The following is an 18,148-nucleotide window of genomic DNA, read 5'->3' as shown; positions in this document are numbered from 1 at the left end:
CCCTGGGTGAGGAGCAGCCTCTGCCTGCCCAGGCACCCACAGGGACATGTGGCCTGACCTAATCCCACCCACCAGCACATGGCTGCTTCAGTCCCCTGCACCTTCAAGTTTACACCAAAATCACTGGAAAACATTGCCATAAGCATAAGGTACTAGAGGAAAGAGAGGCTAAGTCCTGGATTTTAGTCTCAAGAGAATGTGCTCATCCTAACAGCCAAACCACCCAGCTTCACATGAGTGTCCCGACTATTTTACCTATTTTACATTTGTATGTCAATGTATGGGATAGAAATAAATATTTTTTCCCCAGACCACTGATTTGACTGTTGGAAAATAAGTAACTACTAATATGACATAAACCTGATTCATTAAACCTTTTTATGAGTCAATTTCAAGAATCCCTTTCCAAGTGATTTGAAAGTAAGTAAACATTTCTTTGGCAAAGTTTGTTTCCATAAGTCCAAAACACCAAAAAAAAGGAAAAAAAAAAAAAAAAGAAAAAAAAAGTGTTCAGAGACCTTAAGGAGAGTTTTCCAACTGTGAAGTCAAGTACTTTTCATTAAAATGGTATCTGGAGCAAAGTTAAATAATACTTCTGGGGTTAAATGCTGCAGTTACTAAGCAGAGCAACCAGGAAAAAAGCCAAGTTTGGCTGATTTCCCCAAATGCATCACTCTGACCATCTGTGAGAGAGGTAATGTTCTCTTAAGAGAAGAAACAATTATCGAAAAATAGGTTGTGAGATTGTCTTGATACTTATTTTGTTGTTGTTCAATTAACTCTTCATTTATAGTCTTCCCAAAGCACAAAACCCCCTCTGATGAACACTGCTCGTTCTGTTAAAACATGGATTTTTGTTTTCTGATGGGAGCACACATGCAATGCAATAGATGAAACTCCTCTAACAGATTATGGTTATATGTTGTGCATCTTTTTACCCCACAGTGTTTTGTCAGCTTTGTAACCAGAGCCCTGCAAGTTTTTAACAAGCAGAGAAGTGCACACCCTTCCATATTATCCATGTCTGTGTGCAGAGCCATGCGTGCCTGCAGCTGCCTCATTTGTGCAAACTGCAAAAGGAAATTCTCCTTCAGAAAAAACCCTCAAAACCCGAGGAGCTGCTGATTGTCCATCTGTAAACATGGGCTTGCATCTCCTGGAAGCTGTTGCAGAAACCAGAAGCACACCTACTGATGTCAAGCAAAGTGTCCATTGTGTTGTTATTATGGCATCTAGAAAGGCTGATTTCAGTGACTCTTTGCATTATTTCTAGGGTCATAAATCACTGATCCTGAATGGCAGAGCCTTATTACTTCCCAACTGCTCTCATCTGCTGGGGAGCCCACAGGGACACGTCACATCCCTCAAGCAGCCCTAATTTGCAAGGATCACTGAATAGACTCCTAGTTTGCCTTGCTATTGAGCACAGAGCTGCAGAAATTCACCATTGAGGCTCCATCCTCTCACAAGTCATTCAATCATTAACACAAAAAAGATGTTAAAAGAATTTTGAGCAAATCATACAATCTTTTTGCTTCTCAGCTCAGGTCTGAGATTCTTGCTGCATGTGATCTCATTAATGCAGATAGCATTTTCAGGGGCAAGCCAGAAATAATTTTCTAACATTTTTTCAAAAAAAGTCCAAAACACGGTGGCTTTAAAAATTCTCAAAGCTGCACAAGCTTATCTGTCTCCACTCAGGCACACTTCTGTTGCCCTTTAGCACCACACACAATGTTATGATTAGTTTATCTCTCTACACATACTACAGCATAGTTACTCTAAAATAACTTCAGAAAAAAAGAGAAAATACTTATTGAAATATATTTTTGCTATGATGCAGGATGCTACAAAGAGAGCAAGGACTAGAGAAATAAGCACATGAATCTAAGCGTTATTTCTAATACAGACAGCAGAAGATACAATTGCACGGCCTGAGGCTCAAATATTATTATCCTCTGAGATACAGACATTAAAAGTAATTGCCAGGAAAATTGTTCTTCATCAATTACTTAAAATACATTGGAGTTGAACAGTCCTTGCTATTTCTTCTAGGGAAACTACAAAGGGAAAATATATTTGTAAAGCATCTTTTCTTTTTCCTGCTCTTGTTCAGGATTAGGGGTTTTTTGGATACTCATCGATAAATTACAATTTGAACCCCGACATTTTTTTAGATTATTTTCAAACACATTCTTCGCTTTCCCTTTAGCTTTATCCCTGTGTTGTACAACAAATGATCAGAAATAACCAACCTTATTCATATTTTAGGTGCAAAAATATAATTTAAATGATAGTACATAATTACAAAAAAAATTACTATGTGTTGAAGTTTTGATATGTATCATATTTGAATTCCACCAGGTGAATTCTGAGCCGTGAATTCCAAAAATTTACATTATTGTGCATGGAAAGGCTTGTCAGACGTGATGTAGTCACTAATCACTGAATTCATTGATAGAAGTTAGTTATAATGACTGCAGGAAAATGAGATTAACTTGTTGGATGTATATAAAAGTACTCTAAAAACTCTGGTTAAGTATCTCCTTTATGATGTATTCCCTGAATGAAATGGGAAGATATTTAATTCCCTTTACCCACTGCAATCTTTTCCTTTTATTACCAATTATTTACACATATCTCTAACTGCCAAGAAATCTGAGAAAATAATTTGGACATTAAAACCAATACAGAGTTTGGGAATAACAAATAGCTTCCAACTAGGGATAGGTCAATTAATTTGTTTTGAGGAATAAAAACAACCTCCCACTGAAATTTGAAATCAAATCATGTAATGTCCAGGATACAAAATTTATATTAAGTCAGGCAAAAATAAAGAAAAAAAGGTTTTTACTCATACTAGAAAAAAACACTTTCTTTCTTTTTTTGGGCACACTTGAACTGCAGTCTCTTGAGACACTTGCCTGACCCAACGCCGAACAACTGCCAAGACAGTGACACAGAACTGCGTGGATAAAAGGGATTGAACATAAAAAGACTGACTCAAAACAACCATGAAATGGAAGCATTTTGGCTTTTACTGTCATAAAATAACTCTTATTTCATAGAGCACCTCAAGAGATGGTGACAGGGAGGGAAGCAGGGCAGCAGCTAACATGGATTTGTGCCCCCACCTCCCCAGCAGTGAGGAGCAGCACAGGTGGTGGCAGTGCCCGGCACAGCAGTTATAACTTGGGCAGTTATAAATGCCAAGGCTTCAGCAAAACCAAAGTAAAAGCAATTAAGGGGAACTTCCAGGTCAAAAAAAAAAAACCCTGGACCTCCCCTTTCCCTCCCCTGCCAGGTTCCTGTAGAATTATTGTTGGGGTTTTTTCTGCCTTCCTTCCCTCCTTTGTTATTCAGGGTAGTCTGCAGATAAAAATTTAATATTCATTATACTTTTAATTTACCATTATATAAATTGTGAGAAAGCTGTTAGAGAAAGCTTCACTGTAAGTTAAAATGCATTTTCCCAGAAAGCTTTGCTCACATGTACAGATTCCTTTATTACTTCCAGTTTGTGCTACCTCTGATTTTGCCTACTGCATCTCAATTTCTTTCCTATTCTACTAGATTATGATATTCCATACATTACACCCATAATGAGGCTATGTAGGACTGTATAAAGCTCTTTTGATGAGAACTGGTCTATAAGCAACACAATAGATGACTTGATCTTCTCACAGTTTTTACCCATTTCTTTATTTGCATAGTTTTACACAGAAAATTTCAGCTGTTATCAATATTTTTATTATAAACTTATAATAAAAATCTGTCAGTCTCCTTGAACACATTTTGTAATATTTTCTTCTTGTATTTATTCTGCAAATTCATAAGCTGCATGTTTCCCTCTGCAGTGGCATGAAGCTGGCATTTTTAACCAGAGTGGGATTAAATTTTCTGTGTGATCATAAAGCATGAAAGCTTTACCACACAAGACAGTCCCCTGTGACCTCAGCTACAGAAATGGAATAACTTTAAGCATGCTCTTCCCAAGAATCCTCTCTCTGTTCCCCTTCAGGTCCCTTCTCTTTTAGTTTTATTAATAATGCCAACTACTTTAAACATTGCTGGATCATTATTTGGTTCTCTGAATGTTGATGATGTTGCAAAGGTAACAGAAAAAAAATCAAAGCAACCCTAAAAATTCAGAAGTTTGATTTGAACCACTGTAGGCACAAGAAAAGGAGCTTTAAAGTCAAATCACAGCGAAGAAGAGTTTCTTTAGAAAAAGAGAAACATTAACCTTGTATTATTTCTCACACCACTCAACTCATACAAAAAGTATGGAAAAAGTATAAATATTTTCTCATCTACATTGCTATCACTATTTCTCTGTGCCTAGCATTTCAGTTTTATTTTATCTTTGAAATCAGAGGTACTAAGCCACTTTTTCCATCTTCTGAATCCCAGACCTAGAATTTATGCCCCAACTTATCATCTCATTTCATTTATTACAAGCTAAACTATGGTCCCCATTCTCTTGCAACACCCACTGTGCTCCAGACATCCATTTCTCTTGGAACTCTCCCATCTTCCCTAATTATTTTGCTGAAGGAAGGTAACATTTCATTGCTTCTCAAACTCTAAAATAATAATCTCAGAGGATACAGCCCAGCATTAGAGAAAAAAAAGAGTAAGTGGCTGACTTTTTTTTTTTTTCAAAAACCTGGAATTCCACCTACTGTAAAATAATAACTAATTCTGGTTTGTAAGAGAAAAGATACAAGCAGCATCTCCTACCTGCAGCTCTTTCAGCCTCACCACTCTAAAAAGGTGAAGAATCTCAGCATGTGGTGTGGGCATAAATATGAGACCACAAACCAGCAAAGTCCTGTCTTTTCCACAGCCACCCTCCTCTCCACAATCATCTGTCACCTACTCCCATAATTAAATTCTTAGACAAGAAACAGAAGTGAATGGGATTGCACACCACAGTCTTGGTATGCTGCACTTAACACTTGCTACTAAAAACACAGCTGAGCAGCACAAAGGGAACCAAGTTCTTTTTGGGTGAAACACCACAAATATTCAGTTTTTACAAGTGGAGGGAAGGAAGGAGGGATGGGAAATGCTATTGAGTGTTTTTGTGGCTCTTCAACAATTAAAAGCTTACCACAGGAACTTGCACATGTCTTAAGTAATAATAGACTAAGCATGTCCAATATTCTCGGCAGAGCAGATTTTGATCATATGCAAAACTTGGAGGAAAATGTGCTATGAACACATGACTCCTTCCATGCAGAGTGTGTGATGATGAGCTGTGGTTTGTGTGGATTCCTGGGTTATTTTTGCTTCATATTTTCCCCACGTGAGAAAGTGCTATTTAAAATTACTACCTGCTTGTATGGAGTTCGTGGCTCTACGACAGAAAAAAAAATAATTAAAAAGTAGAAAGAATTAGGCCCCAAATGGGGATCTATTGGTAAAATTAGGTCTATTGGTAAGGATCTGAATAAGCAATCTACCAATCAAACCAAGTAACAGAAGTATTAGGGGTGCTAAATAATTAGGCATGAGAGTGCAATAATTTTTTTATTGTTTGTAATGTCCCAGGTGTATCCTCTGGGTGCCTGTAGAACATTCCAGCAGTGTTCTCCTGAAAGCAGCAGAGCCCTACCCATGCAGGCAGTTTCAGGTGCCCAGCTGCCCCCCTCCTGCAGTGGGACAAGCACTGCCCCACCAGAACCCAGTGGACAGGCACAGACCAAGTCACAAACGAGCACAAGATAAATTAAAGGAGCGAGAGCTATCAAAAGATAAACATGTGATAATTATTTTATTGCTTCCATCCTGTCAGAACACATTTGGTTTTATATATCCATAAAGCAGGCTTCTGCCCTCAGAACAGCTCTGTTGTGAGAGATTAGTATCTGTCAACTAAATTTTAAAGCGTGCTGTGGTTTAAGCTGGCAGGCAGACAGAGCACCACAGAGCCTTTCACTCCCTCCCCGCAGTGAGAAGGGAGAGAGAACCAGAAAAAAGGCAAAACTTGTGGGTCAAGATAAAGACAGTTTAATAGGACAGAAAAGAAAGGGAAAACAGCAACAATGATAAAAGAAAATACAATCCAAATGATGCACAATGGGATTGCTCATCACCCTCTGAACATGCCCTGATCAGTGGGCCACCACCCCTGGCCAGCTCTCCCCAGTTTTACTGCTCAGCAGGACACTGTGGAAGATGTGTGGAACATCCCTGGGGTGAGCTGAGGTCAGCTGCCTCAGCTGTGTCCCCTCCCAGCTCCCTGTGCTGCTCCCTGGCAGGGCAGCAGGAGAAGCAGAGGAATCCCTGACTGTGCCCAGCAGCAGCTCCAGCACCCCTGTGTTATCAGTGATTCTCACAGAAACCCAGAGCACAGCCCTGCACCAGCTACCAGCAGGGAAACTGACCCTATCCAGGCTGAGCAGAGCAATGAATAGCCAATAAACCTTGTTTTGAAATAATTACAAATCAATTACTATCATTTTTAAACTATCAGATAGAAACAATGGCAAGCACAAAGGTTTTTAGCAACTTGTTTACCACAGTCAAAAGATCTCAGAGAAGCAAGTCCAACATCTCTGTAAGAACATGACAAGAGATAAGAACATGCATTGTGCATTACTTTTCCCCTTGTTTTAATTGTCACTTTAATGCAAATACTCCACATATCAACCAGTGTGCTGAATTATCGGTGTGATAATATATTCAAATATTTGACATTTACATTAATTGGAGATAATGAAGAAAATATTTTTTGTTGTTCATTGGATGAGACTAAATGGGCTGGAAATTCAAATGAATAAAACATCATTACAACATCCACTGTACACCTGTTCACAGCTCTATTAACAGCTTGATATTTTTATTAGGTGCATGCACAGCAATACAAGGACAAATGACCATTTTCACACTCACAGCATAGAAGTAAGCACCCAGAGGTTTAAGTGTGAGGTCACTTAAACCACAGAGCTCTGACAAGTGCTTAACTCGACCCAAAATGCTTCCACTTAGTCTTGACTCCTAATTTTATAAATTATTTACAGTTTAGTAGGTGCAAAGCTAGTGGAAAATGCCTTCTCTGGCAGCTTGATTGACAGGATAATTATACTGTGGTTTTGTTTTTAGCACTGTTATGCAGAATCATAATGCTATAAAAAAATATGAATGTTATGAGCTTTTAACTTTGACAAGGTCATGCTGAAGCCTACCAAACAGATGTCATGAAAAGCCACTGCTGTCATTAGCCAGGTCCTGTAAGTACTTCTGCACCTCCCCAGTTGTATTTTAGTATGACTAAATATTTTTTTGGGTATAAATTTTAAGATTGAACTGTTAAAACCAAAACAATCAGAAAAAGCAATACAGATTTTCTTTTTTCTCATTAGTATTATTTCTTTTGAGGACATGCCTAGAAAACACTAGCAACAGGTTACATTCCTCTGTGAGGCTCTGTATTTCAGTCAGTTAATGCCTAGCAGGAATTTCTATAGATTTCAGCTGCAAAACAGCACAATTTAATAGAAATGAGACAGCCCTACAGAATTTACCTTTTAAAATACATTTGCTCTATGGTTTATGAGGATTCCTGATTACTACAGACTTTAGTGAGAGAGATGAATGAGTGCATTTGGATGAGTTAAATCACACTGCAGCCTTGTGTCCACGTCTTTTTTCATCCCTGTTGCTATTCACCCCTGCCAGCAACAACCTTGATTAGCATTTAAACACTCAGATGATTGGTTAAAATATTGAATAAGAAGTTGTAACAAACCTGGCAGAAATTAACATCACCTGAGGCCCAAACCACCCTGAACTGTGAAGAAATAGTGTATACCTAACACTCTGGGAGCCAACTAATCTTTTGAAGAACAGGTTGAACTTAGTCTTTAAGGTATTAAGAAGTGAACAGATTGAAATTCCATGTCTATAAAGAGAGAATTCCAATAGTGGAATGAAGATGTTATAAAGACAAAGAACAAGAGCAAGGTCTCAGAGCATGGTAAAGAAAAAAGGCTGCAGGTATTAGGTGACAATGCACATTTCCTTGCTTTTTTTGATATTGCAACTTCGACCCATGCTGCAGTTCAGGAGAGGACAGCAATGAAGCCCATACACTGCTGCCCTTTTTGTATGGTTCTGGATGTATGCTCACAAACAACTGCAGTAACATCTGAGTAAAACCAAATATTCTGCACAGGAACTCACTGCTCTAATGAACAACCAAAAGAGCAGGAGCCTCACAAAGATGCAACACAAAACTGTGCTGAGGCAACCAGGGTCACTCTTTATTTGTCCATGGCCATTTGTGCTCAGATATTTCTCTTTGTTACACAAGATTATAATTTCCTATCTTGACTGGTGCTTTCACAGAAGCTTGGTATCTATTCTGAGGCTGTTAGTTTTCTTCTCTTTATTTATTCCTTCCCTTGCTCCTTTACATATCTGCCCACATGCATTATAGATAAAACCATGCTCATAACAAAGCCTCTAAAAGAATATCATGTCAGGAGTGTTAGTGAAAAAGAGAAACAAATAGATTCTACTTTAAGATATGTTATTTCTCATTATGTCCAAACAGTTCTTCCTATCCTCTCGTTCTCATCAGCCTAAGCACTATTTTATCTTCCAGAAACACTGCAGGCAAAGTACATGAATGAATACACAAGTGATATGGGTAGAACTCAGTTATCAATTTGGGCTTCACTCTTGTCTTGTTACAGACAAGGAGCTGTCTATAGCAGGCTCACATGAACGATGGCTCACTGGTGCTTCTCTTAAACCATTTACTGTAAGGTAAGGTGTTCTAAAAAGTGACCTCTTCTGTATCAGGCACACAGAAGAGCCCTATTTCTACTCTGCTGTGACAGGAGATCCCATGTTTCAGTCTCATTTACCTTTAACAGGCTGCAGTATATGACAGATCACATGGAGGCTTCCAAAACTGCTCCATGACTGTTTGGCTTCATCTGCTTTGACAGAGAAGCCAACTCCAGCAGTAAACACAAAAGAGGTCTCAGACAGCAGATATACAGTGCCTATATGTAGTATTTTCAGGAAGAAAAATTTTTTTTTAAATAGTTGTGATAAATTCAGAAGGCACAATAATGGGCATAAATATTACTTCTCATCTTGAAAGCAAACATGGAAGACAATGAGGCTAATACATGAAAATAAATGTTACTTGCTACAGTAAATAAATTATTGTAAATATTTTGATTATCATGAAGAAGAAAGGTGCATACTATGTTGTTGTTATTAAATATTGTATTTAAGGCAGTCTTGAATAAAACCCTTGCTCAGCCCTTTTTCTTTGCTAGTTGTCAAGAAAAAATCAAAGTGAGGCAGTCACCTTTACTTGGAATAGTATACACGTTCCTTCATTTGGAATACACAGTTTAGTGATTAATTTAATGCAGTTATGGAAGGATATGTTTTCTCCCAACATAGTTCATTCTTTAGAAGCCTTTCCAGCAAATGCCAGAAAAATGCAAAACTGCAATGATTTTATCCTTGATCCCAAGTTTAACCTCAAAGAGTTTGCACAAGCTCTTCTTCCTTTATTGGTGCACCTACATTACACTACTAGTAGTATCTCTATGAACGAAACCTGACTAAAAATAAAGGATGCTTTTGCTTTCTTGTGTAGGCAGATATTGTACAGAAACCATGTGTGGCCTACAGGCTTTACAAAAGATGCATACAAGTCAGTTTAGGGGGCTGTGTTCTGTGTTCCATAGCAGAAGACACTACATTTATATATGCCCATAAGCTATGCCTCTGTTCCTGCTGGAATAAGCTGCATCCCAAATGCTCTCCCTGGCTGAAACCAGGGAAGCATATAGGCACAATTTATGTCTTGGCAGTACCAATCCTGATAACTTAAATAACTACAGTTACAATGATAAATCCAGGAGTTTGTAAATCAATATATTTTCATTTACGTCTATGACCTTCCTGCTCCTACCAACAGGGATGATTATAATGGAGTTTTTTCCCCAAACTGATTAGATCACCCCTTATCTGAGAACATCAAGCTGCTTTGCCAAGGCACACTCAGACTAACATAGACCAGTCTGAAGCTGAAAAGACTTCAACCAAATGGCTTCAGCCTATGCAACAAAACTCCAGATCCAATGCAAGATAAGCTTTGCATTAAGATGGAAATATAGCACTCATGGACAGAGAAAACAACTCCTGCCTAGCACTGCTATAGTGACTGATGGATTCTAAAACTGTTTTATATATTATTTAAATTTGAAGGAATTTGGTGTAAATGTTCAGAATCATAAGTGCTGCTCTGGCTGTCCATATGTAGACCATGCTTTGCTGACACAGGCTTTAAGCAGAATGGGAATGCAAAGATGAATGCAGAAAACTTAAAACTATTTTTCTTTCCTTCATTATTTCTCATATAATAAGATGTCTTTTTTTTTTCTCCATGCAAGATGTAGGTCAATATAACAGTACCAAAAAAAACCCTCAACTTTTAAATTTGCCACATTTTATACAGTGGAAGAAACCCCTACCATTTCCATCTGCCTGACTGTTGATGCAATGCCTTAAATCTTGTCCAAACTGAGAAACAGGCCTTATTTTCCTTCAGTATAAGTTGCTTTTAGCTGAGAGAAAATGAACCCTGTGTATCACAATAGAACTGAAGGTCAGGAGGTTATTCAGCTTGCTGTGGCAGGTTGATCTAAATCACAACTGCCTGCTCAGCACTGCTCACACAACAGGAAGAAGTGGAAGGGAGGTTGCACAAAGCCAGTATCAGGTTACTTCTGTCTCTGTCTTTGAAATAATTTTCCTACCCCTACAGCTTTGTTTCCTTTATGGTTTTAACAAACTGAACTGCCAAGGGAAGAACGAAATAAAAAAATGCTAAGGAAGGGCTTAGGTGTTTGCCAGTAGGTGTATGGAGGACATTCCCTTATTCCAAATAATAGTCTAATTGAAAATGGCTTCCTGAGGCATTCTAATTTTCTAGCTAACATAACATTTTAGCCCACAATCATTTTAATCTGGTAAGCATCATTAGGGAGGGGAGTGACTGTGCTCTTCTCCTCCCACAAAGCCACATGGTTCTGTTTTCCCTTGAGGTGGAAGGGCTCTTGTAGCCGCACAGCGAGGTAGGAAACGTATCCAGCCAAAAATCACAGCAGCAGCAAGCAGTTCTGTTTGGGCTGGATCAGTTCACAGACTTGGGTTGTCATGTGGCTGCGTGTGAATTCCTGTAGCACAAACACAGGTTGGGAACATATGGCCTGCAGTGGATGCTGCTGAACTGAGCTGATAATGGAATGGTGTGAGGTACCTCTCCTGCGACAGGCACAGGTTGGAAACTGAGCATCCTTTCACTGGCCTGGACTGAAGGCATGGAGGCAAGGGCAACAGAATCACTCTACTAGTTAACTCATTTTAACAAAATGAATGATTCCCATCCCATTCCCAAGTAAGTATGACTACATTAAAAACATAAATTGGAGTGGTGAGGATTGCTCTGGTTTTAAAAGGGAAAGGTCCTGTGGGCACGGCTGCACTGAAGGACAGCAGCGTGTCCTAATGCTGCTCCTAAAGGCCACATCATCAACCACCCACCAGGTAGGAAATGGTGTTTTTACAGCACATTTCCTATCAATGGCTGCTCTGAAGTTTCACCTCTAAGGTAAGATGGTATAATTTACATGTGGAGTAGCAGACAGATCCAGAGCCATCTATTTGCAGTATTTTACAGAGCAATAGTAGAACAATTTTTAATGAACTATGGCCTAAATTGAGAAAGGGGGAAAAAGGTCAATAAACAGAATGAAAATCTCCTAATTTGATCCATTTGCTGACAACAAACACAGATTGGGCAAAGTACCAGACAACTCTAACAGAGCTAGCAAGGTTAATGGAGCTGCTGCTGTAACATATTGTAGATCTCGTAGTGTCAGTGGCGATAGTGGTAATGTTGTAAACACAGTTTGTTTTCCATCTGGTGCGTGGTACATGCCCTTGATAAAAGGGTGCTGCATTATGCATTTCTGTTCTCCTAAATTTATTTACTCCAAAAAATGTATAATGATTTTAATAGCCATATACAAAGACAGAACTTCTGCTTTTAAAAAAAAGGGTTATAAAAAATTTCCCTAATGAGGTTAAGGACAACATCAAATCAAAAATGTTGTCATAATAAGTATGGGATTCCTTTCCTCCCTTCAAAAAAAAAACCCAGTTCAAATATTTCTCCAGTTGAATGCCTTCAAAGTAGTTGATGTGAATGCTGCATAGGACTGGAATGGAATATAATATTTTATATTTGAATTCATCATCAACACTTTAGAAAATATAATACATGATTTTGAAGCTATTAATTAAAACTATAAAATATCTATTTTCCAAAGCAAATTAAAATCAATAGAAAGTCTTATTTTCATTGCAAGTGATACAGGATCAAGCCTTGAGAGATCACTAATATGAAAATAAAGTGCCTTTCAGTAGCAGTTCATGCTAAAATGCAATAGTTGTGAATCTCAGATTGAACTTCATCCTGTAGTCTTCTGGATACACACTGCTGAGCACATACTTTTACTTCTCTTAATCAATGTTTTTTACTAATATCCTTGTTGAAGTCTTGATCTGAAATATAATCACCCTTTTCATCAAAATATTTACAAGAGCAAATGTGGAGCCTTGAAGGCTCCTGTTTGAATTGTGCAGGGTATCTATGGTTACAATTTGTTGTGGATGGTGAGAAGCAGGAACATGTTCTGTGCAGGAGAGAGAAGTGCAACCAGACAGAATGTAAGGCAGCCTCAAGGAGGCAATACATTGTCTAGAGAAATTCTGTGTATTGGGGGAGCAAGCTGATTAGAGGGAATAAACCAAAAGGGAAGGAAATGGCATGTAAATGTTCCTGTGCTGGAATTAAATAGATATCAAATATCTATTGATATTTGATATCTGGCCAAGGAGATATTTGAACCGGCCAAGGAGAGAAGCAGGGCACGGTGCTTTGCCATTCCCCCATGATCCAGTCTGTGACCCTGGGTGTCTGAAATGTCATCTTGTCATTTCATGACATCTTGTCCAGCCTTGGCCCCTGGTGCCAGCACTGACACTGGATCAGGTGCTGCTGCAGAGGAACATTTGTCACTGGGGGAACAGCTCAGTGAGTTACTCATGGCTGCTGTGCATCACCAACAACGAACAAAAAGGGCTGAAATTTGCTGTACAAGTGTTTGCTTGAAGCCTTACCCTGTACAGCAGCATTGAGTACACAACTCATGTAAACACCTGCTCAGCCACCAAGCTCCAAGAATTAGTTTGGATCTTACTTTCCAGAGCAAACAATGAGATTAACAGTGTGAAGATTAATTCAATATAAACAAGGTGCTGCAGCCTATGTTACCTCAAAGGCTGCAGTACAGAATCAAAATGGATGTAGTTTCATTGCTGAGGTATAAATTGAGTTTTAAGAGTTGATTTTTCACACTGAAAGAATAACAACACAAGTTCATCCATTGGCATAATGGAGAAAAACAGTTTGTATCATTAAATATTCTCTTCTAAGAATGACAATTGTTTGTTTTTGCCAAAATAGAGATTTGGTGACAACTTGCTTTATTTCAGAAAAGTGGAACCTGGAATTCCCCCATCCCTTCCATGCATTTTGTTATGTAATAGTAGTAAAATCCTAAAATTTCAAATTCAGCATTTTACATTTCCCTTATTTTAAGCACCCTTAAGGAAACAGAACTGAAAGAAAAACTAGTTTCAGAAAGTGAACATCAATCTTACTAGCCTACTTTTCCCAGTGGAGTAGAAGAAAAACATAAGTGTGAAATGACATATATATAAAAAAGTGAGCACAGTTGGAAAGAAAGGGAGAGTTAGAAAAGAAAGAACTGACGTTAAGTTCTCAAATATACCATATTGAATTGTCAAAAAAGTGAAAACAGATTGAATGAAACTGGAGATGAAACATGTTTGTATTCTCTCAGACTTTCTGAGATTGCACTAACAAAACTAGAAAAAAGTTTTTAAAAATTCAGTTCCATTGGACTGCACTTCCTTTGTTTTCACGTTTGGAGGAGAAAATTTCAAATACAGCCTAGCTGGCTGTTCACTACATTTCTTGCCAGACACAAAGTATTAGCACTGTTTTGAAAATTCTTGTGAGAGAAGAATTCTTTTGAGAGAAACTATGTCCTTAACAGGGGAATCTGAATCTCAAGTCCAAACTCTAAAAGTAACATTTACATTTTTAAGGACTATTCTACCTAAGCTTATTTAGCTGACAGACTGAGTTTACCAGTATTTGTTACTCATTAGAAAAAAAAAATATTCTGTTTTGACTGTTAGACCTAATGTAAAATGTGATTTTCTAATAAGAGGTTGGAATAGGAAGAGAATTTCTTAAGAGTAGGCTACTCAGTGTTGCTGAAAACATGCACCCCACACCCCCTTTCTATAAAAATTATTTAGATTATAGAAAATAATATGGATGTAAATACAGTGTCCAAATGACAGCATAGTTTCAGTCAAACTATTTCCAAGGAAATCACACTATTAATCTCCCAGAGCTATCAGATGTACAGAAGACATGGTTGGGTTATGCAGGCACCAAATTCTGTGGCTGTTGTTATGCAGTGATTACACTACAAGAGCCAGAAGTCACCAGTGATGATTAGGAGGATATGGCACTGGAGCTATTTAAGCAACTAAGATAAATACCCTCATTGGAATAGGTTACTGTTCACACACACAATATGCATTAGCTTTTGACCTGATGAGTGTGTAGTTTCAAATAGTTAAGACAGAAGGCATAAAGGAGAAGATGTATTATTATCACATAGCAAAATGACACTTACTCAGTTACAGGACCCCGACAAGCACAGGAGACAAACCCATGTTACCTGAATTCATTAGTCCTTTTACTTATTATGTTTCTCTAAACACATGATTACACTAAATTACTCCACTTTTCTCCAGCTCCTTGTCATGATGAGCTATCATGCCCTTGTCATGCAGGATGTGGTTGGCTAGGATACCATCCTTTTTCCTTAAAGCCAATTTTCCTTTCTGTCCTCCATTCCCCACTCTGGCTTTTACACAGAAAAACTAACTTCTAGCAGTTTTTGTGTTTACAGCTATTGAAAAAAAAATTCATGATATGACAGAATTATTTTTTTTAAGTAGAGAATGCATGGTAAGTTGTTTCAATTACAACTGTCAAATATTCCTGTGCTCTTGAAGTCTCTAAATCTGAAGTTTATAAGCTTGACCATTAGTTGAAAACTGGAAATTATTTTTCCATGCATTTATTACTGTGATGCAGGACACCACACAATCTAACCATTCCACCCACATTCATCACAAGGGTTACCTGGGATGTGGGTTGCACATTTAATTTCAATTTAGGTTTAATTTTAATTAAGGTTTAATTTTATACCTTGTTCAGGTTACTCTAATACATATTTTAATCTGCAATATTCTTTGCTTTCTGTATACAATTTTATCACCACCATTTTATAAAAACTTTACTGATCTACATTGGGAATAATTCAGCTGTAAACATCTGGGAATCTTGTATTTAAAAATTCTTGATGACAGGACTCCTTAGGAGTTTGGTGGATCTTACCAACTAATTTTTAAAAGAAATAAATTGTAGATTAGTAATAGATGCATTTTGCCATTGAATATACTGAAAAAATCTGCAACACAATAAGAACTGTTTACAAAATAAGATTTATATTTATATAAGTTATTGTATTACTTTTACTTCCTTTAATTTTAAATGAAGTCTTTGACTACTCCTTTAGACTACAGTAACTTTTAAGGCAGGTAATTGCTAGAAACTTAGATAATTCCCAGAATGTTTCTTTTTTAGGTTTCTACTTTTCAGAAAATAAAGTGATGGCAAGTATTTTTTATTATACATGTATATACATTTCTTTTTCCCATGTTAATCTTTGATTCATGGATCAACAGAAGAGTTACTTAATGAAAAAACTATTTCAAATAAGAGCTGTCACAAACCTGTTTGACTCATATTTAACCTTATTTATTCCTGACATAGATAATGTCAGGGCTTGATTTTCCAGCAGTCCTAATAATCTGAAATTTACTTGCTATCTTTCCTGTGATGACCTTGAATAGTATAAATGGTTCTGTACATTTTCTGGATTACAAGATTTCCCTGCTAGGCACCAATGTGTAGTTTGTAATCATTGCCTTATGTATTTCTTTTTAGGTTCACAGTTCTCGAAGCTTTGTGCTGCTCATGGATTTCTTCAAAGAATTTATAGCAACATCAGAAAGACAACACTAAATCCCCTTTTATGCAAATATATTAAAACATAAGTATCAGACATGCAAACATATTTAAACATAAATCAGACATACAAATGTATTTAAACATATCAGGCATACAAATGTCCAAAGTGCAACTAAAATTCAAGGGGCTAATAAAGTATCTGAACTGTACCTTTTTGTTCCTGCTTACAAACAGTAAATGCAAGGATTCCTAGAAACCTCAAGCCACCTTTACGACACTGACTTACTTTAAGAGATGACTGATTGGGTGAAATTGTACCTAATGACATCTGCAGTGGCACTTAGTGCCACTCACTAAAGGGAAATCACTCTTTATAACCATATGCACTGCTGGTTAAAGATAAAACTAAAATTTTATCTTACAGGAAGGTGAATCATAGAAGCTTGTGAACTAACATTTATACCATAATTTTAAATTTATTCTAAGTCATGGGTAAGTTCTCTGGATTTTGCTGCCTTGAGCATTTTCAGAAGCAGCTCCCCCGCAGGCTCAAAAAAGTACCCAAAAAGTACCCAGAAATGTACCTAAGGCTGCTGTTCCTGTGCCATTCCTCCTTGCTTTACCAATTCCAACTACAGAACTGCACAGCAACATCACACTCAAACCTGCTCCTTCAGCAAAAATGTTCTCATGCTTTCTGAAGGACAGGGATGTCTTGGCAAGAGACGGGGGAGCCATTTGAGGTTTGGTGTTGTTTCCTTCCTCTGACTGGGTTACTGCACCCTTGCAATTGCCAGCGTAAGTAGGAAGGAGGAGTATGGGGTCAGAAGTGAGGAAATCAAAGCTGCCACTCTGACTGCAGCACAGACCCAGAATGGTCCAAGCTGACCTTGAAACTGCACCTTATACCATATTGGAGAAGATATTCATGCATTCCTTTCCATAGTCATTTGTGCAGGTTTTCCTTTTAATTAATTTCTGGATATGATAGATTGTGCTTTCAAGAGCTATCACACTACCATATTAAATTTTAGAATCATTAGAAAAAGAAATTGGAAAAAAAAGAGCAAAAATATGAACTTCAAAGTTTAGGCATAGAATAAGAACCATAGGAAATAACAGTCCCACACACCTTGGAGTTTCAAACAAGCTGTTTTCCAAAGGTAAAGAAAGGTCATCATGTTCTGACCTCAACAGTTATTTATCTGTTTCCTCATATTCCAGAAGTATATGTTCTAACCATCAGAGTGTAAAGTGGCCCATTAATTTACTTTTTTCTTATTAACAAATATTACATATTTTGTACAAACAGCAATCTATCAAACACTAGGGTGCACCCTTCTCACCTTGTAACAAAGGGTCAAAAAGCTGCTTCTAGATGATAGGAGAATAACTTTTTAAAGCTTATTCTGCCTATCTGAAGTAAGGATTTAAAGCCAAATCTGTCATAACTCAGCATTCCCAGAATATTCTGCAATAGAACTGCTTCTTCCATCTGTTGTGGGAATTCAGAGGGGCTGCATCTGCTCTACTTTGTCCAAAGCATTTCATTTGGAACAGAAATGAGCAACACTCCTCCAGTCTGTGTGCTGACTTCAGAGCAATTAGGCAGCACCTAAAGGGAGGTGCAAGAGGTAGGGATTTGCCCAGCAGCCTGGATGTCCACTCTCAATCCTGTTACTGAGAAATACTCTTAAATGAGTGACATTTACAAACAAGAAGCTACTGGATCTCTTGGCTGGTAAGGATGTCTTTTGTGCCAGAGGAACATTCATAGTCTCATCCAATAAATTTAAATTGAAAGTGCCCTTAAATTCCATTATTTTATTTTTTTTAATTAGGTTTCACCCAATATTTGGAAAAAATCAATAGTGCTACATCCTTATACTTGTTGATCCCCTT

The 18,148-nt window shown here is 37.7% G+C and overlaps 1 protein-coding gene across 17 annotated transcripts in view; it reads right to left on the bottom strand.

The window, feature by feature from the left end:
* TENM2 (teneurin transmembrane protein 2) overlaps window positions 1-18,148 on the bottom strand; it is a 1,348,016-nt gene that overhangs the window by 849,367 nt on the left and 480,501 nt on the right. The gene's annotated exons all lie outside the window — the stretch shown is intronic.

The sequence above is a fragment of the Passer domesticus genome, chromosome 13 (genome assembly GCF_036417665.1).
Source record: "Passer domesticus isolate bPasDom1 chromosome 13, bPasDom1.hap1, whole genome shotgun sequence".
Lineage (NCBI taxonomy): Eukaryota > Metazoa > Chordata > Aves > Passeriformes > Passeridae > Passer > Passer domesticus.
The sequence above is the reverse complement of the archived record's forward strand: the minus strand, read 5'-3'. Positions and strand labels throughout refer to the sequence as shown.